This window comes from Heterocephalus glaber, unplaced genomic scaffold, assembly GCF_053883595.1.
Source record: "Heterocephalus glaber isolate CG9 unplaced genomic scaffold, H.glaber_assembly_v1.0 deba00001472, whole genome shotgun sequence".
NCBI lineage: Eukaryota > Metazoa > Chordata > Mammalia > Rodentia > Bathyergidae > Heterocephalus > Heterocephalus glaber.
The window spans coordinates 42508194-42524969 of record NW_028258315.1 but is presented as its reverse complement, the minus strand read 5'-3'; the positions used below and the strand labels follow the sequence as shown (position 1 = coordinate 42524969).

The following is a 16776-nucleotide window of genomic DNA, read 5'->3' as shown; positions in this document are numbered from 1 at the left end:
AGCTAGCACTGTAAACCAACAAACTACATCTTCAATGTGGAAAGAACTCCTACAAATCAGCAGGTAAAAGAAAAAAATGAGAAAAATAGGGCAAGATGCTTACATAAGCACTTCACGGGAAAGAATATCTGCATGGCTAGAAGATATGAGAAACGACCCTCAAGTTCGAGGTTTGTGGTGGTTGATTTCTTCTGTCACCTCGCTGGGACCACAGATGCACAGATATTTGCGACAACTGGGAAGTAGCAGAGCCTTTAACAGATGGAGCCTAGAGGAAGGTCCTTAGGACACTGGGCAAAGGCCCTCTTAAGAGAACAGTGGGACCGCAGCCCCGTCTCTATGTCTCCTGGCTCATTAGGTGAGCAGTTTGATCTGCTATGTGCTACCATGATGTGCCACTCTCACTGTTGCATTAGGGCCACTTAATCTTAGACAGGAACCTCCAGAACAAAGAATCAAAACATACTGTTCCTCTTTACAACCTAAGGGCCTCAGGTATTATATTATAGTGATGTAAATTTGACCAATACAAGCGATAAAATGAAATGTAAAAGCATCAAATCACTGAGACTTAACATTGATCTGTTTCAGCAGCTAGCTAGGCACCCTATAGGCTTACCCTAATTTACTTACCTTACTACAGTTGTATAAAGGACTATTGATGTTAAGATGGCAATTCATTTAAAATCCTATCTACATATAAGATATCCTATCTTATATTCATAATAATCATTTCAGCAAAAGGGTTGTGGGGAGGGCTGTCTATAACAATGAGAAACTGAAGATAACTTGCCCAAGAAAATCAGTGAAGACCAAATAGAGCTAAATATGCCTTTACTAAACCCAGAGCTGGCTACAGCCTCAGCATCACTCACATTCTGAGTGAGGAAATACTTTGTTAGGGAGGGACTGTTCTGTGCATTGCAGATTTAACAGTAACCCAGGACCCTACCTACTGAAGCCAATAATACCTCACACCCTAATTGTAGTGATAAAAATTACTCCCAGATATTGCCTAAAGGAATCTGAGTGGCAAAATCCCTTTAGTTGGAACCCCTGGTTCCAACAGAGCACCTGGTAAAGTTTCAAAGAAATATGTTGATTTAATGACCTGACTGCTATATAGCCCAATGCCACAAGTTTACTGAAGCCATAGAAAGGCTCCTCCAGCAATCACACATCATGTTGCTCCAGGCCAAAGAAGAAATCCCAAAGATGGAGCAAGATACAAAGACCGATACAAATGCCAGCAGCTAAGAACAAGCTGTCTATTTCAACTGCTGCCTGTCTCATGCCCAGAATTAACATACTTCATTCCCAAATGCATGTAAATTTCTTACTTGAAAGGAAAATGTTATTACTATCCTAGCTCCCACAGCAATGAAAGAATCAGATAATGACAAAGCATCATTCACTAACACACCACTTGATAGGCTAAACATTTTAAAAAGATAGTCTAGTACGAATGTGTTCTAATCAAGAAAACTAGTGACAGAATTGATGAAAGTACAAGATTACTCTGGAATCACTGACACTTTCCTTTGGTACAGGTCTGTCTGATATTTTTCCATCCTGAATGGATCTTCTGTAGAATTTTCTATTACTAAGATTATACCAAGTTGCTATACACTTTCTGGCTATATGCTAGCTCTGCAGAAAAAAAAAGTTAGGACAAAGGCTTTTTGTGAGTAGGATGTCAGCCTGGGTTACTAATTTTCCACAGGGGGAAAAAAAACTCCAATATTTAACTGTAATTTAGAAAATAATCTCATTACACAATCTGTGTAATTGTACACGGGACAAATATGTTCTTCCTAGTCTATCAAATACCTGAATTACTAAGACTATAACTGCTCCCTTTGAACTCAACAAAATTAATCTAGAACTAAACATTTCCAGTGGCTATTTCTTCATAGTTCATTTTTTATTTTGACATTCAGTTGGCTCAACTCTACTTTGCAAAATAACAGATTTTTCCATTGATGGTGATTTGTTATTTTTCTATTTGCAAATCCACCTGCTAAGAATGTAAAGTGGTTTTTAAAAGAGAATTTGGCTAATAAATCCATCACAACCTTCCATCGTCACCCAAGAGTGACTGACTCGCTGGGGTTTCTCTTGATTGACTGACTCACAACTCCACCAGCAGTCACTCAGCTACACAGAGCAATAAATGATCTCCCTGCAAGCTAAGATGATTAATCACCACCCTTCATTAAAGTCAATATCCTACTCACATCATGTTGACAAAAAGAAAAATCTAGTACTAAGAAATGGCTTTGCTTTATCTAGGCTGGAGATAGATATATATAAATTACAATCAGATTATGTAGATAAAATACATGCACTAAATCTATCCGCTGTAACTACACTTGTCACAGAACTTTTTAATGTGTCTAAAAAGGGATTTATTTTAGTGCTGGTGTTGAAGAAAAAGGTTGGTACAACGACTCCTGGAGAGATCATCTGTAACTCATTTAAATTATTTCTTTTCACTGAAAAGTCAATAGCTAAAATCTTTTCATTTCCCTTCCCCAAAATAAAAAAAAAACTCACAAAAATTGGACTATCCTTAGATCATAAGGCATAAGCAAACTTCAGGTCACTAAAGTAATGACACAAATGGAACTCTGGAGGACTAAGATTATAGCCATTCCCAGCACAATCCCCCTCTCCTGGAGAACAGAATGGAGATTTAATGTATCCAGCAGACCATTATTCACCTTTGCACATGACATGGCCATGGAACAATGGCTCAGACCAATCAGGAGGAACAGGCATGCTCAAGCCAGAAGGAAAACAGATTAGCAAGGAAAGGTAAGCTTGAGAACCGGGAAATTCTGCCCTAGATCCCACATTCCAAACACCAGGCTAGAAATAACCTCCTGCTTACCAAACCTAGGGACTTTAGCTATGCACACTTACATAAATACCCATCTATAATTAGTAAATTAATAGACTAGAACTGCTTTAAGACTCCTCTCCTCAGTCTAATGGTCTGTTTCATTCATAGCTGCCAATGGTCATCTTTTGGAGTGTGAACATATCCAAAGGGTGTTTACTGAACCTCCCAGAATAGAAAGTTATGTTAGAAGTATTTTTCCCTATGGTTAATTATAAAGCCCTGAAACTGAGATTTTAAGTACCTACCAGGTAATCATGCTATATAACCTGATCCAGAAGAAGAAAAAGCTGAGAAGACTTGCTGGAGTTTGGGGATGTTACTAGGTGTCAAACGGCTGCATTGAGTGGACGGGAAGCCCTCTACACACCTTGGAAGGAAAAAATTAAACAAAACACTGAATTCTCTTCCCAAACAGGACATGAAGCCAGTACGCCTGAAAGGGTTATCCTCACAGAAACCTCTCCTCACTTTCATGCAAGGTTAACTGTGCACCTCCTAAGTCATGGAGAAAATGACTTCTAAAATACAGTGAGTTCTCACTAAAGTACTGTATGTTCTAAAAACTTAGATGGAACAAATACCCAATGTTAATTAAATAAATGAGCAACATATCCATACCACCTAGCAGCAAGAAAGAGAAAACAGGCCAATCTAATTTCCCAAGGCTCTTAGAGGGTACCCTACAAATCCCAGATCCATGCCTATGGCATGATGCTATTTTTCTCATTTAAATTCCCAATGTAACATATCTTTATAGAAATAGGACAATATCAACTGGGCATGGTGGCTCATGCCTGTAATCTCAGCAGTCTGAGAGGCTTGAGGCAGGACGACTGCAAGTTTGAGCCCAGCCTAGGCAATGTAATAACTTATCAAAATGCAGCCTCAAAATAAAAAAGGCTGAGGATGTAGCTCACTGTGAAGGACCTGGATTCAATCCCCAGTTAAGAAAGAGAAAGAAAGAAGAAAAGTAAGAGAGGAGGAAGGAAGAACATCTTTTCATCAGTTATTTCTGAGAAGGGAGTTTCAAGAGAGAAAAGAAAGAACTATCAATTTTTAAATTTTATTTATTTATTGTTTTCATGTTTATTACTTTTGTTGTGTGTTTTTTTAAAATAGAGCTGAGGGGCCGGGGATTCAGCTCAGTGGTTCCACCGCCTGCTTCGCAAGCGCAAGGACCCAAGTTCGATCCCTGGCACCAAAAAAAAATAGAGCTGATCCCCATGGAAAACATTGCAGATTCAAATACACATGCTGGAATATTTAGTAAGAATTCATAGTAGAATCATCACCATCCACGGTCTTCAACAGAAAAAAAGATAAACAAGTCCTTAAATGAGTGGCATAGATCATAATCAAAATATAATACTGAACAGTTTTAATTGTTTCCCACTTTCTCAGGTGCAAAATGATGTAATCTGCTATCAGTTACAGAAAAATCTACAAAACATTATTAACAACAAGTCTACCATTGCATGATTGCTAGTTAGGGCAAACCCACAACACTGACCCTCCAGGCAACTCAGCAAACAAAACATGATCCCCTGAAGAATGAACAAGCACTACCTGTAAGATTTTTGAAGGATTACATGATCCCTGGGATTTGGATCTCAACCACGCTTGGTGTGAGACGGAAGTTTATTATCCCAGCCTTTCTCTGACTACAGCTCTCTGAGAAGACAAGGGCACCAAACTTACACAATGCACAAAGAACCAGGCCTCATCTACCAGCGCCAAAAGTGAGATGTCAGGACACACTGTCTGTGTCTAAGTGGCAGGGTCCTGGCACCCGGGACTCCGGTCACATACTACTCTGGGTGTTTCTCGGGGTGTTTCTGGGTGAGATTAACATCTGAATCAGCTGCCTCAGTAAAGCTGGATGCCTCTCCCTTCCCCCAGCAATGTGCCTGGGCCTCAGTCAGTCAGCTGCAGGCCTGGACAGAAGACAAAAGGTGCCCCTTCCGGGAAGAAGGGAGACTCCTTCCTGCTGACTGCCTTCCAGGTGGGACACGGCTTTCTCCTGTCTTCACCTGAAACTGAAATGTTGGCTCCTCCTGGGTCTGGAGCCTGCCAGATTTCAGAAAGAAACTATACCATCAGCTCTTCTGATTTTGGACTATCTGGAAATAACACCACTGGCTCTCCTAGGTCTCCAGCTTGGTGACAGCAGATTTTGGGATCTGTCAGCCTCCATCATACTATTTCCATTTCTCTGGAGAAACCTGACCAACACACATGCCAAATAATTTCAACTGATTACTAACACAGACTGTTGAAGTCTAGGATGCACAAGTTACTAGCTGTGTGACCATTTGCAACTTACTTTGCTTCTCTGATCCTCAGCTTCCTCATCTGTGAAACAGAGACAATAGCAGTCCCCACCTCACCAAGAGGCTTAGTGTGAAATATTTGGAACAGTGCCAGACACAGCCTAGGCTCTACAGAAACGTTTACTGTTACTAAGGAGATGTTCAGGTGTGTAAATACACAGATATGGACAATCTATACACGGGGAACACTGTAGTTACAGGAATGCTAGAATTTCTGACTTCTTGGAAAAATAGGAAGCTGAGTTTGGCCTAGTTAGTCACAGAGAGAACAGACACACACGCGTGCTGAGAACAGATGGTAAGCCTCCAAAGGAGCCAAAGTGCATGAACTCCCTCAACAAAACTTATGTTTACACAATGTTCTAATTAGTGAATGGGCCTGTTGGGTTTTTATCAGAATGGTAAGAAAACAGCAATGTTTACAACTGGGGTAGGGCAGAAAGAAGGTTCAGAACAGGGTTTGAGTGCAGATCAGACAGAGGGCCAGGAACCAACAATTGTGTAGGAAAAATGTTACAACTCAGGGATCCAAGCAGCAAGCTGGGCTGAAGGTTGGTGGAGAGCACACAGCCAAACCATAAAGCAGGTGAGGGGCTGGACAGAGGCTGGCCAGCCCAGAAAACTCAGGAAAGGAAAACACACCAGTGATGACCTCAGAGAGGCTGAGAGCAACCCAGGGAACAGTTAGGGGACAGAGCTAGCTTTACCAAGGCAGAGGAAGTCATCTGCTGCCAGGATGCTTCACAGTCGAAGCTCACCACTGCAGGCTCTGAGCAGTCACAGCAGCAAGTCACCTGAGCCTTTGTACAGTTCCATTTTTCTCATCCAAAATCTGAGTATTTGTTAATATGTAGATGAATTTTAAAAAACCATGAAGGTCACTAGTACAGTGCCTGACAAAGTCCAAATAACAAGCTCACCCTTCCTGCCTGCTAAGAATGCTAGCTGTCTGCCAAGGTCTAGCTCACTTGCCTCACATCAAGGGTCCCTCCACCATCACTCCCTCTAAGGAGGCTGTTCCTATCTGATGCACCCACCCACCTCTTAGTGTTATGTGGTCACCATATGGAGGCTGCTGGTAAAGCTCACAATCCCACACATGCTCATATTACACCAATACATGCATGCATGCCTGTAAATTCCTTAAACATGGGGATGATGTCCATTTGTTTCTCTACTGATAAACTTGGTATTATCTAATGTATGGCACAGGCTCAACTACTGCTTGCTAAATCAGCAAATACTTCCTTCTAAAATGCTGGTCCTGTCATCTCCATCAGTTCCATCTTTTACAGACCTTTTCAGATAGGCACGATTGCTCTTCTGAGAGTAGGTTCTGTCCACTTCCCCAGGGGTCCTCTCCTCAGTCTGCTGGCCTGCTCAGAACTCTGGCTCACACTAACCCACAGTGACAATCCCTTGAGGTAGCTGTGGGAAGCTACAATGGCTCTATCCTCTCATCATCAGCAAACAGATCAAACTCAACAAAATGAAATCTATGACATTTAAGATCTTTACATTTAATAAAACCATTTGCTCTTGATGCCTTGTAAAGTTATATGAAATATGGACCAAAATGGAAATGAAAACTAAATGCAGATTTCCTGAATACTGTACATACTTAAGGTATTTGTGGCATGATTGATAAGGAATCCTATAATCAGGTACAGACACAATAGATAGACTTACTCTGTGAACATATATTATTGTTCTAGCTGCAGCAAATAAACATTTAATAATTCCCTAGTGCTAGTTCAGCGTAGCAATGGTATTTGTTTCTAAAAGCTACTGGTCATGGCTTACTTCACCTATTACGGCATAACAAATTACTCCAAAAGTTCATGGCTCTAACAACAAACATCTCCTGCCTCCTGCCATATCTGAGGGTCAGGAATCTGAGCTGCTCAGTCCATTCTGGTTCCAGGTCTCTAATGGGCCTGCAGTAAGCCGCCTTCACCTGTGGATGGGAGAATCCACTTGAAGCCCACTCACAGCACTGTTGGTGCATCTAAGTCACTCACTAGCTGTTGGCTGGAAGCTTCAGTCCCTGGTCATACAAGCTTCTCCATAGAGTCATGAACAGCACCCTCCTCCCCTAATGCCTCAAAAAAGCAGTGGGCTTCCCCAGAGTGCACGATTTAAAAAGGAGAGAATCTAGCCACTCATGTCAGAAGCCATCAAATTTTTATTCCCAGCAAATTCTTTTTTTTTTTTCTTTGGTACCGGGGATTGAACTCGGGACCTTGGGCTTTCGAGGCAGGCAGAGGAACCACAGAGCTAAATTCCTGGTCCACTGTCGTTTTTTTATGACCAAATGTTAAAGTGATATTGTCATCACCTCCTCTAAGTCAGTAAGTTCAGTCTACATCCCAGGGAAGGATATAACACAGGTTGTGAACATAGGGAGTGAAGACCTCAGGGCCATCTCAAAGGCTACTGCCACAGGTCATAAGCGACCCACAAAAGTAAAACAGTCTCCCCAAAGGAACTCTCTGAGCAACTGTTTAAAAGAGGCAGCATGTTGGGCCGGGGATTTAGCTCAGTGGTTCCACAGCCTGCCTCGCAAGTGCAAGGACCCAAGTTCGATCCCCGGTACCAAAAAAATAAATAAATAAAAATAAATAAAGGAGGCAGCATGTTCCTCTGAATCAGAGGCCCCAGGCATTGACTACAGCCATACAGTCCACTTGTATTTTCAAAACTGGATGACAATCTGCAGTGAGTCAGGAAATCCAGTCATTGGATTCCAGCTAGTATTTTTATTTCTTAAAAAGAAGAGAATGGAAAAGAACACACCACAAAGTCTGTTCTGTTAGGTCTGCTGTCATGTAACCAGAATCACACTGGGCTTTTCCTGATGGCTTCAGGCATCTCAGTACAGAGGTGCCTCCGGCACAGTGAGTGGATTGTTTAAACAGGAAGAATTTATTGGTATTGCCATGAGACCCCATCTGCAATGTAGGTATCAGCAATATCACAACTGCACGGACACACTGGCCTCAACAAAAGAAGGAAATGAAAAAGATCAGAGTTGGATCTCTGTGGAAACTTGCTTAAGAAAAATACTAATTTATGTATGAAAATGGCATTAGATATTAGGTTCCCAAATATATTAAATTAACAAGGAAATGCATAAAGACCCCAATGAGACCGATGAGAATAAAAGTATATCTCTGGACAATTTTGTTATAAATTCCTGAGATGGACAAATTAAAGAATGCCACAATGGAACATTACCCTAATCATGAGGGGAAGACAATCCAAAATGGTAGCATGATCTCACAAAAACATGCATCATTCATCATAAGAAGTTTTTCCAAGAATTATCACAAATATTGAATAGATAAGAAATATTTTAGCATGTAAGTGTACAACGATCCTGTTACATGTAGGTCTGGCTATCAAATTCTATTTAACACACACTCACCAGGAGGAGAAACCTACAGCTAGGCTTTCTACCATAATATTCTTGCCTGTTTTCACAAATATATTCTGCTTTTTCTTCACCCCCCCCAAGCCCTTTTAGACAGTTTGTCTTAATCATCCTCTGATGAAAATCTGAAATCATAGATATACCTTTATGTACTGTACTATGTATCTGAGCTTTGCATGTTTAAAAAGTATGATTTTTTGCACCTCTTTGGGGATCATATTGACCCCACTTAGAAATGCTTGGCCTGAATCCCTAGCACAACTAATGCCTAAGTACAAAGAGTTTTAGCCCAAGATATCATAAATGTTATGTCTTCAAGGAGCCAAGTAACATTTACCTTTCATTAGCAGGCATTTAACATAGCGACTCCATTAAATTTGTTTCAGCCATAACACAACATATCAATCCAATTACATCTACTCAATCTTTTTTCCTGTAAACATTCTGGATGCTGAGGGAAACACAATGAGAAAATAGTAAAAGTTCTTTTCTCCATGCCTTTCCAATTCCAGGATAGCAAAGAGGAACAGTCAATTGGAAAATATTAAGGCAATGATAAATCCTGATAAAATAACTAAATACGCTGAGATGAAGCAGACTGAAATTGTACACAATTCCTCAATGTCACTGAAAAAAGTGACATTTTATCAGAGACTCAAAATGTGAGTAATATATCCATTTATTTGGAGAAAGAATCTTCTAGGCAGAAGGTATCGTCCATGCAAAGGCCCTGGGGTATTCATGAACTTCACTGTCTAAGGAATGTGAAGGAACTCAAACCAACCAAAGCAGTCACAAAGATGAATTGCTGAAGACAAAGTCAGAGACATGAAGGTAGAATACACATGGGCAGGTGTGCACCCATGTGCACAGAAACACATTTTTAAATTATGTGCCTCAAAATTTTGAGTTACAGAACAAATGTGTGAATTAAAAATGTAAGTCCTCTTTTACGAGAACTGTGCATACTGCCTTTCTCCAAATCATAGCAGCAATTATTTGTTTTGTTTCTCCAAAAGCATTATTTTTGTTTACTCGGGTGAAATAAATCTGAAGTCTAAAATTGAACACGGTCACAATGCTGCAACACAAGGTCCTCAAGGGAACTCCAGAGCTAACCAGCCTACCTGAGACACGCTGCATGGGTCACAGGTCTGTACTTCATCTGACCTAGACCTAGGGGAAAGCATTCTCCATGAAGGTAAACTTGTTTCTGGGACTCCCCAGAGGCATAAGTATGTGTTTATAGTTCATCATAAAGTTTTGTTTTGTTTGCTGCTGTTGTTTTACCTTTTTGTAGCACATCAACTACAGGAATTAAACTGGTGTTTGGAGAAACAGAGACAGAGAGGAAGAGACAGAGATCAAAGCTTGACAACTCCAAGCTGGCAAGATGAATTGCCCTCATTACTTTAATATGCTGTCATACATGAGAGGCAATTTAAATTCACTGAACCTGTTTTCCTTTCCTATCAAACTTGAAGCCTGAGTGTGCAGCTGCTGACTCTTAAAAATTAATTAATGACTCGCTTTTATCTAGTTTTTTCTCAAAGGACTTCAAATCACTTTATGAAGTATCCTGCAGTATCTTGCCCCATGGCATAAATGAAACAAGCCAGCAGACCAGAGGGTTACAGCCACTTGTTCTTCACAGCAGACAATAAATCAAGAGAAAACTAGGGTAGAAACATGTCTTGAAAATAGTTGGGAGAAATGAGCTCACATCTGGGAAGTTTCTTTCCTTGATTCTTTTTCCAGGAGAACTACTATTTTCTTATTCAAGGTATCATTTCACTATAGGAAGTAAAATAATCAGTTTCAGAGAAAAGAAGTCACACTTGCTGTCAGTCAGGACAATTATTACATGGACTTTCTTTGTACAGTGGCCTGACATACAAACAACTTTAGGTTAATTAAGTTAACAGAAGATTCATCTGCCTCTTGTTGTCTATAGCATGTACCCAGAACATCCAGATCTCAGTTGTACTGACTTAGTTTACAACCAGCCCTTGGGAACCGATATTGTTTGTAAGTCAAGGGTCTGCTATACTTTTATTACCATTCTGAGACATTAAGTGATATTGTCCCCATTGTACTGACAAGACAGTCAAATTTTTGAGAGAGGTAGGCACAGGTGCAATGTGGGTCCTTCTTTACAGGGATATTTAAAGGACTGACTGTGTACATACAAACTCACCTATTATTTAAGAGTCTTCAATTCCCATATTATGACACAGTAGACCTGCCAAGCATCCAACCACTCTACTAGCCGGATCATTAAAAAGAATTCAATAAACTGCCTAAGAAACATTCTTACTCAAAATTTCACTGGACGTGCTTCTCCAGCCAACCTCCTTTAGGACCCAGAGTGTGTTCTTTTTAATTAATAATATGACAAGTTTTACTACAGAATTACTCATATACTAAAAACAAAATTAACAATCATGTCGAGAAGAAAGGAGGCTCCCACTTAAAAAGGAAAATGTGTATTTTTCCTCTTTAAAAGGAGAGGGTAACCCAAAGGTTTCACTAGAGCACTGATGAGCATCATAGGATTCAGAGTAGAACACTGTTCAAAATATAGCATGCAATCTTAAAGCACTCAGTGGAGATATTTGCCAAATCATTAAGTAAACTGACGTGTAGGATATGGCCCCTTTTTTCTTTGAATTCCTTACCATCAGTGTTTGGATGTTTCTCAAGATAATCATAATATTCTGCCTTCAGTTTTTTGTGGCTCTGCCTTGCCAATGACCACAAATGAGTTTTAAACTCTAAACCATTTGAGGACAGGGCTTTATTAGTCATCTGGAGCTCTTTTCAACCCTTAGCACTGAGTCTCTGACAAGTATGTTTTCTCCCTAGAAAATGCAAACTGAACTCAACATCAGATAACTTCAATATTCCCCAATCACTAATAAATTTTATTCAATGTCAACAAAAATTCCAGTGGAGGTTTTGGAGAACGTGACAATATGACCTACCTGTAAATTTTTGAAGAATATCAAATAACTATGATAGAGTTAGAATCAGTACCTCCCAAATTTTCACATTGTTGTACACATAGAAAATGGTCACTTTTGTTACAGTATATTAGAAGAGGAAGGTTCCAGACGAAAGCCATAAACCCTGAACAATGACTCCCCTATTCCCAGACATCAATTCCAGGTGGATTAAAGATCTTTCATGGTTTAGAAATTCCAGAAGAAATATACATAAAAAACTTTATGAACTTGAAAGAGAGAATACTTATAGAGAATGGATACAAAAAATACATAAATACTCAGGACCATGTAATAAAATAGACTGTGTCAAACTGGGGTCAGGAGATAGTAAGGAGAATAGGCAAAGGAAACTCTAAAGGCCAACAAATACATGAAGAGATACAAAATTGTACTAGCGTCCAAAGAAAACAGATAAAAGCCACAGTAAGAGAGCATGTGCATGTACTCTGAAAGTCAGCAAGAGGATACTATTTATATTTACCTAGAATATACATACAATGGGATTCTATGAGGCTATTTAAAATGTTATACTTCCATCTATATTCATTGCCAAACTAATAAAAGAAACCTGCTTCAAAGCAGGTTCTTGAACAGCAAAGATGGTCTAGCTCCACGAATATAAAACTATGTGCCTGTGTAAGTACGAGTGTGTCAGGGCAGGTGCCTACATACAACATAGAAAGCCATCTGGAAAGAAAATCCCCAAATGATAATAGTGGCTATCTCTCCATAGTGATATCTTTTCAACATTTTACTTTCCTGAACCAAATGAATGTTTTACAGTAACCATCAGTCATTATTATAATCATACACAAAAAATATACATCTGCTTTTTTGTTTATGAACCAAAAATTCTCTCTCTGGGATAGTCAGCTGGTTGCAGAAAGAAAGGTTTGCTAAAGACTGTAGCTGAGTGACAACGTAACATTCACAATCATGGAATAAGGACACTCAGAAGAAGAATGGAGAGTAGGGAGAGCCAGGAGTGAAAATAAGTCAAAGAATTTCTGGAGGTCCCAGCAGAAGGAGCCCTGATACCAGGTGACTGAGCCATATGGCAGCAGAGGATGGTGTGCGCTGAGCTCAGATCTAGCTCCAAGCCACTCCCATGGTAGACGTCCAGCTTCCAGAAAGCAGATACAGCCACACTCACTCTATCTCATGTCTCAAGGGGCTCTGGGTATTAGTTTGCTTTGGGTTGTACAACAGAATATAAACTTTTTAAAAAATTTTATTTATTTATTTATTTATTTATTTATTTATTTATTTATTTATTTATTTTACGGTGCCAGGGATTGAACTGAGGACCTTATCCTTGCGAGGCAGGCGAGGCACCACTGAGCTAAATCCCCAGCCCCCTAATACCATTAGGGGAACTGGGGGCTACAGTGCTGTGCTTGCCATGTCTCTTCTTAAAAGGACAATAATCCTAGGGCACCAGGATCACCCTATGTCTTCGTTTAACCCTAACTACTTCTTTAGCAACCCCAGGTCCAAATAAAGTAATGAGGAGAGATAGGGATTCAACATGTAAATTTAAGGGGCACACAAGTATTGAGTGTGTAATGCACATACAGTAAAGTAGAAAATGAAATAATACAGTTTTACTTGGAAACATATAGAATACTTGCTTTAGCTTAGGTATTGGTGCTCTTAGATATTGATGTTACCTGTCACTCATGCATAACAATGACAGTACCATCCTCTCCATACCACCAGTACCTAAGAATGTCCTCTCTTTATACAAACATCTCACAGTGTTCCTTCCGGAAATGACCTTCAGAGGTAATAAAACCTACCTCCATGTATGATTTTGCTTAAATCAATAAAATGCCCTAACTCTGAGATAAAAGAAAAATTAGGAAATAATTTATAACAAAATAAAATGTGTTTCTGCATGTAAATGTTCAGGTACCACTCTACAGAAGCAGAAGATAGTGGCCAAAGCTTTACTTACAATAAGCATGCTGGGATATAAAAGACAGTGCTGGAGTGGGTGTGGGGCTGGGCATGGCTGCTCTTGGGCAAAGGTTTTCTTTTCACAGTGCTGAAATGTTCTAAACTTAGCTTTAGGTGATGTTGAACATACTAGGACACCATTGAACTGCCCACATTAAATGGATGAATTGTATGGTACGTAAATTATATTTCAACAAAGGTGTTTAGAATAAATAAAAAGAGACAGTGTTCAACTGAATATGCTTGACACTCTTTGGTGTGTGATTATCTTGAAAAAAGGGACCAGTTTAGTCATAGGTAGAACTGTCCAGGATGCAACCAGAGCAAATGCACAGATAAAAACGTTCTGTGTTTATTCAAATATCAGCAAGGATACCGAGGTTAATAAAATGTTTTTCTGGGGTGAACAGTTCCTGATGAAGATCCAAACCTCCTCCCCACCAAAAAAGGTAATCTGTGCTCAACTTACCAGGTACTTATATTACTGGGGAGAAAAATAGACTATCTTACCACTGCACAAAAATGATTTACAATTGGAATTAGGTTTCAGGCTCCATTAATCACACACAAGTTTTTCACCATTTCATCCAGCAGAACACTCCAAGACAACAAGGAACAATTCATTGTTATACAGCTGTTGAGGGTGCTGCAAGACACTTGGCTTTCTTAGCCCCTGCCCAAAAACTGCCAGTAGCACTTGGCATCAAGAACTCCTCACAGAGCCCGCTGCAGACAGGCAGGTCTGTGCACTCCCTACTGAGGTCCCGAGTCACGCAGAACACGAAGAATCAACCCGCACCCCGGCAACAATCCACTGGACCCCCACCCCCACTCCTCTGTACAGCCACCTGGTTCCACACTACAAAGACTCAGAGGACACCGGACCACCAGACCAAGGTACTGAGTCCCACTGCTCCCGGCCCAGAGGCAGGGGCTTCTGAGCCGCCGACCCACTGCCCCTGGTCCAGAGGTAGGGGCTTTCCAGCTACCATCCCTAACGCTGCTCCCAGCCCAGAGGAAAGGGCTTTTGGGCCACCTTCTGTCCCACCGCTCCTGGCCCAGAGGAAGGGGCTTCAGGGCCACCATCCCTCCTACCACTCCCGGCCCAGAGGCAGCGGCTGCCGAGCCGCCATCCCACTGCTCCTGGACCAGAGGAAGGGGCTTCCCAGCCACCATCCCTCCCACTGCTCCCAGCCCACAGGAAAGGGCTTTTGGGTCACCATCCCTACCGCTGCTCCCAGCCCCTGTTCCACCTCTCCCAGCTCAGAGGAGGTAATCCGTGCAGGGGCCAACAGCATCCCACCCCAGTTGAAATGAGAAAACACATAAATAAGTCTCAAAACCAGACTTCCAGATCACCTACAGCAACCTCAAAGGGAAATGAGATGGAACACTCTGATACTCAACCACCTGGACCCACTGAACTGGCAACAAAAGGGGATCAGGAAAAAATGAAATCAGAAATAATTTCTCAGATAACAGGAGAAACTGGGCCCTAGTGCAAGACATGATTAATAAATCTACAGAGGAGCTCAGAAACATGATGGAATCCCAACATAGGAAACAAATGGAATCCATAAAACAGATGCAAATAGATTTCCAGGACATGAAAAACTTCATTGAAAGTCTACACAGCAGAATGAGCCAATGTGAGGACAGAATTTCAGATATAGAAGATAAGATTGCAATTAGTGACCAGGAAAAGAAAAATTGCTTCAAAACTATAAGGGAACATGAGAAATCAATCCAGCAGCTGCTAGATGATGCAAAGAAGAATAACATAAGACTGATTGGGCTCAATGAAGAAACAAGAGAGAGTGCAGATGACATAAAAAATCTCTTCACAGAAATAATGGCAGTAAACTTCCCAAGCAGAGAAAAAGAGCTTGACATACAGATAAGTGAGGCATATAGGACTCCAAATACCCTTGATCAAAAAAAACTACACATAGGCATATAATTGTTAAGATTCCAGAAACTCAACAGAAGAACAAAGTTCTCCAAGCAGTCAGAGAAAAGAAACAAATCACATACAAAGGAAAGCCCATCAGAATCACAGTAGACTTCTCAACACAAACCATCAAGGCAAGAAGAGCTTGGAGTGACATATTCCAAGCCCTAAAAGAAAACAGCCTCCAACCCAGATTGATGTACCCTGCAAAACTGTCTTTCAAAACGGATGGAGAAATAAGAGACTTTCATGACAAAGAGCACCTTAGGAACTTCCTGAATACCAAACCAGCACTCCAAAGAATTTTACACAATATCCTAGGAACAGACAATGAGGATCGGGACCCCAGGAAGCAAAGCGGAATGAACCCATCTGGCATGACAAGAAATTAAATGTAAAGGGGGAGAACCCAACAAAAAGAAAAAGTCATGGGAATGACAAGTCAGTACGTTTCAGTTATAACCATCAACGTTAATGATCTCAACTCACCAGTCAAAAGAAATAGACTGGCAGAATGGGTCAAGAAGCAAAATCCAACAATATGCTGCATACAAGAAACACACTTAATTCAAAAGGAAACTCATAGACTGAAAGGTAAAGGGTAGAAAACAATACTCCATGTGACAGGAACCCGAAAAAAAGCAAGAGTAGCTATCCTCTTGGCAGATCAAACAGATTTCAAACCAACACTGATTAAGAGAGACAAAGAAGGACACTACATCCTTGTAAAGGAAGAATCCAAGAGGAAGAGATGACAATCATAAATATCTATGCACCAAACACTAGTGCACCCAACTATATAAAACAAATACTAACGGACATGAAAAGTCATATATGCACTAATACAATTGTAGTGGGGGACCTCAACACCCCACTGTCACAAATAGATAGATCAACTAGACAAAAAATAAAAAATGAAATACTAGAACTCAATCAAACTTTTGAACAAATGAACTTAACAGATGTTTACAGAGTCTTCCACCCCACAAAATCAGAATACACATTCTTCTCAGCTGCACATGGGTCATTCTCAAAAATAGGACCACATACTCACACATAGAACATGTTTAAGTAAGTGCAAAGGAATTGAAGTTATCCCCTGTATAGTATCAGACCATAGTGTGATGAAATTGGAGATCCATAGCAAAAGAAACTGGAAAAATTTCATAAACATGTGGAAACTGAACAACACA

The 16776-nt window shown here is 40.5% G+C and overlaps 1 protein-coding gene across 6 annotated transcripts in view; it reads right to left on the bottom strand.

The window, feature by feature from the left end:
• Sfmbt2 (Scm like with four mbt domains 2) overlaps positions 1–16776 on the bottom strand; it is a 235580-nt gene that overhangs the window by 139469 nt on the left and 79335 nt on the right. Inside the window, exon 1 of one of the 6 annotated variants that reach the window (XM_087181971.1) lies at positions 1–16776. This exon is cut by the window's left edge and continues 17340 nt beyond it. The exons of the other annotated variants lie outside the window; for them this stretch is intronic. The gene's annotated coding sequence lies outside the window, so the exon portion shown is untranslated. 6 annotated transcript variants of the gene reach the window in all.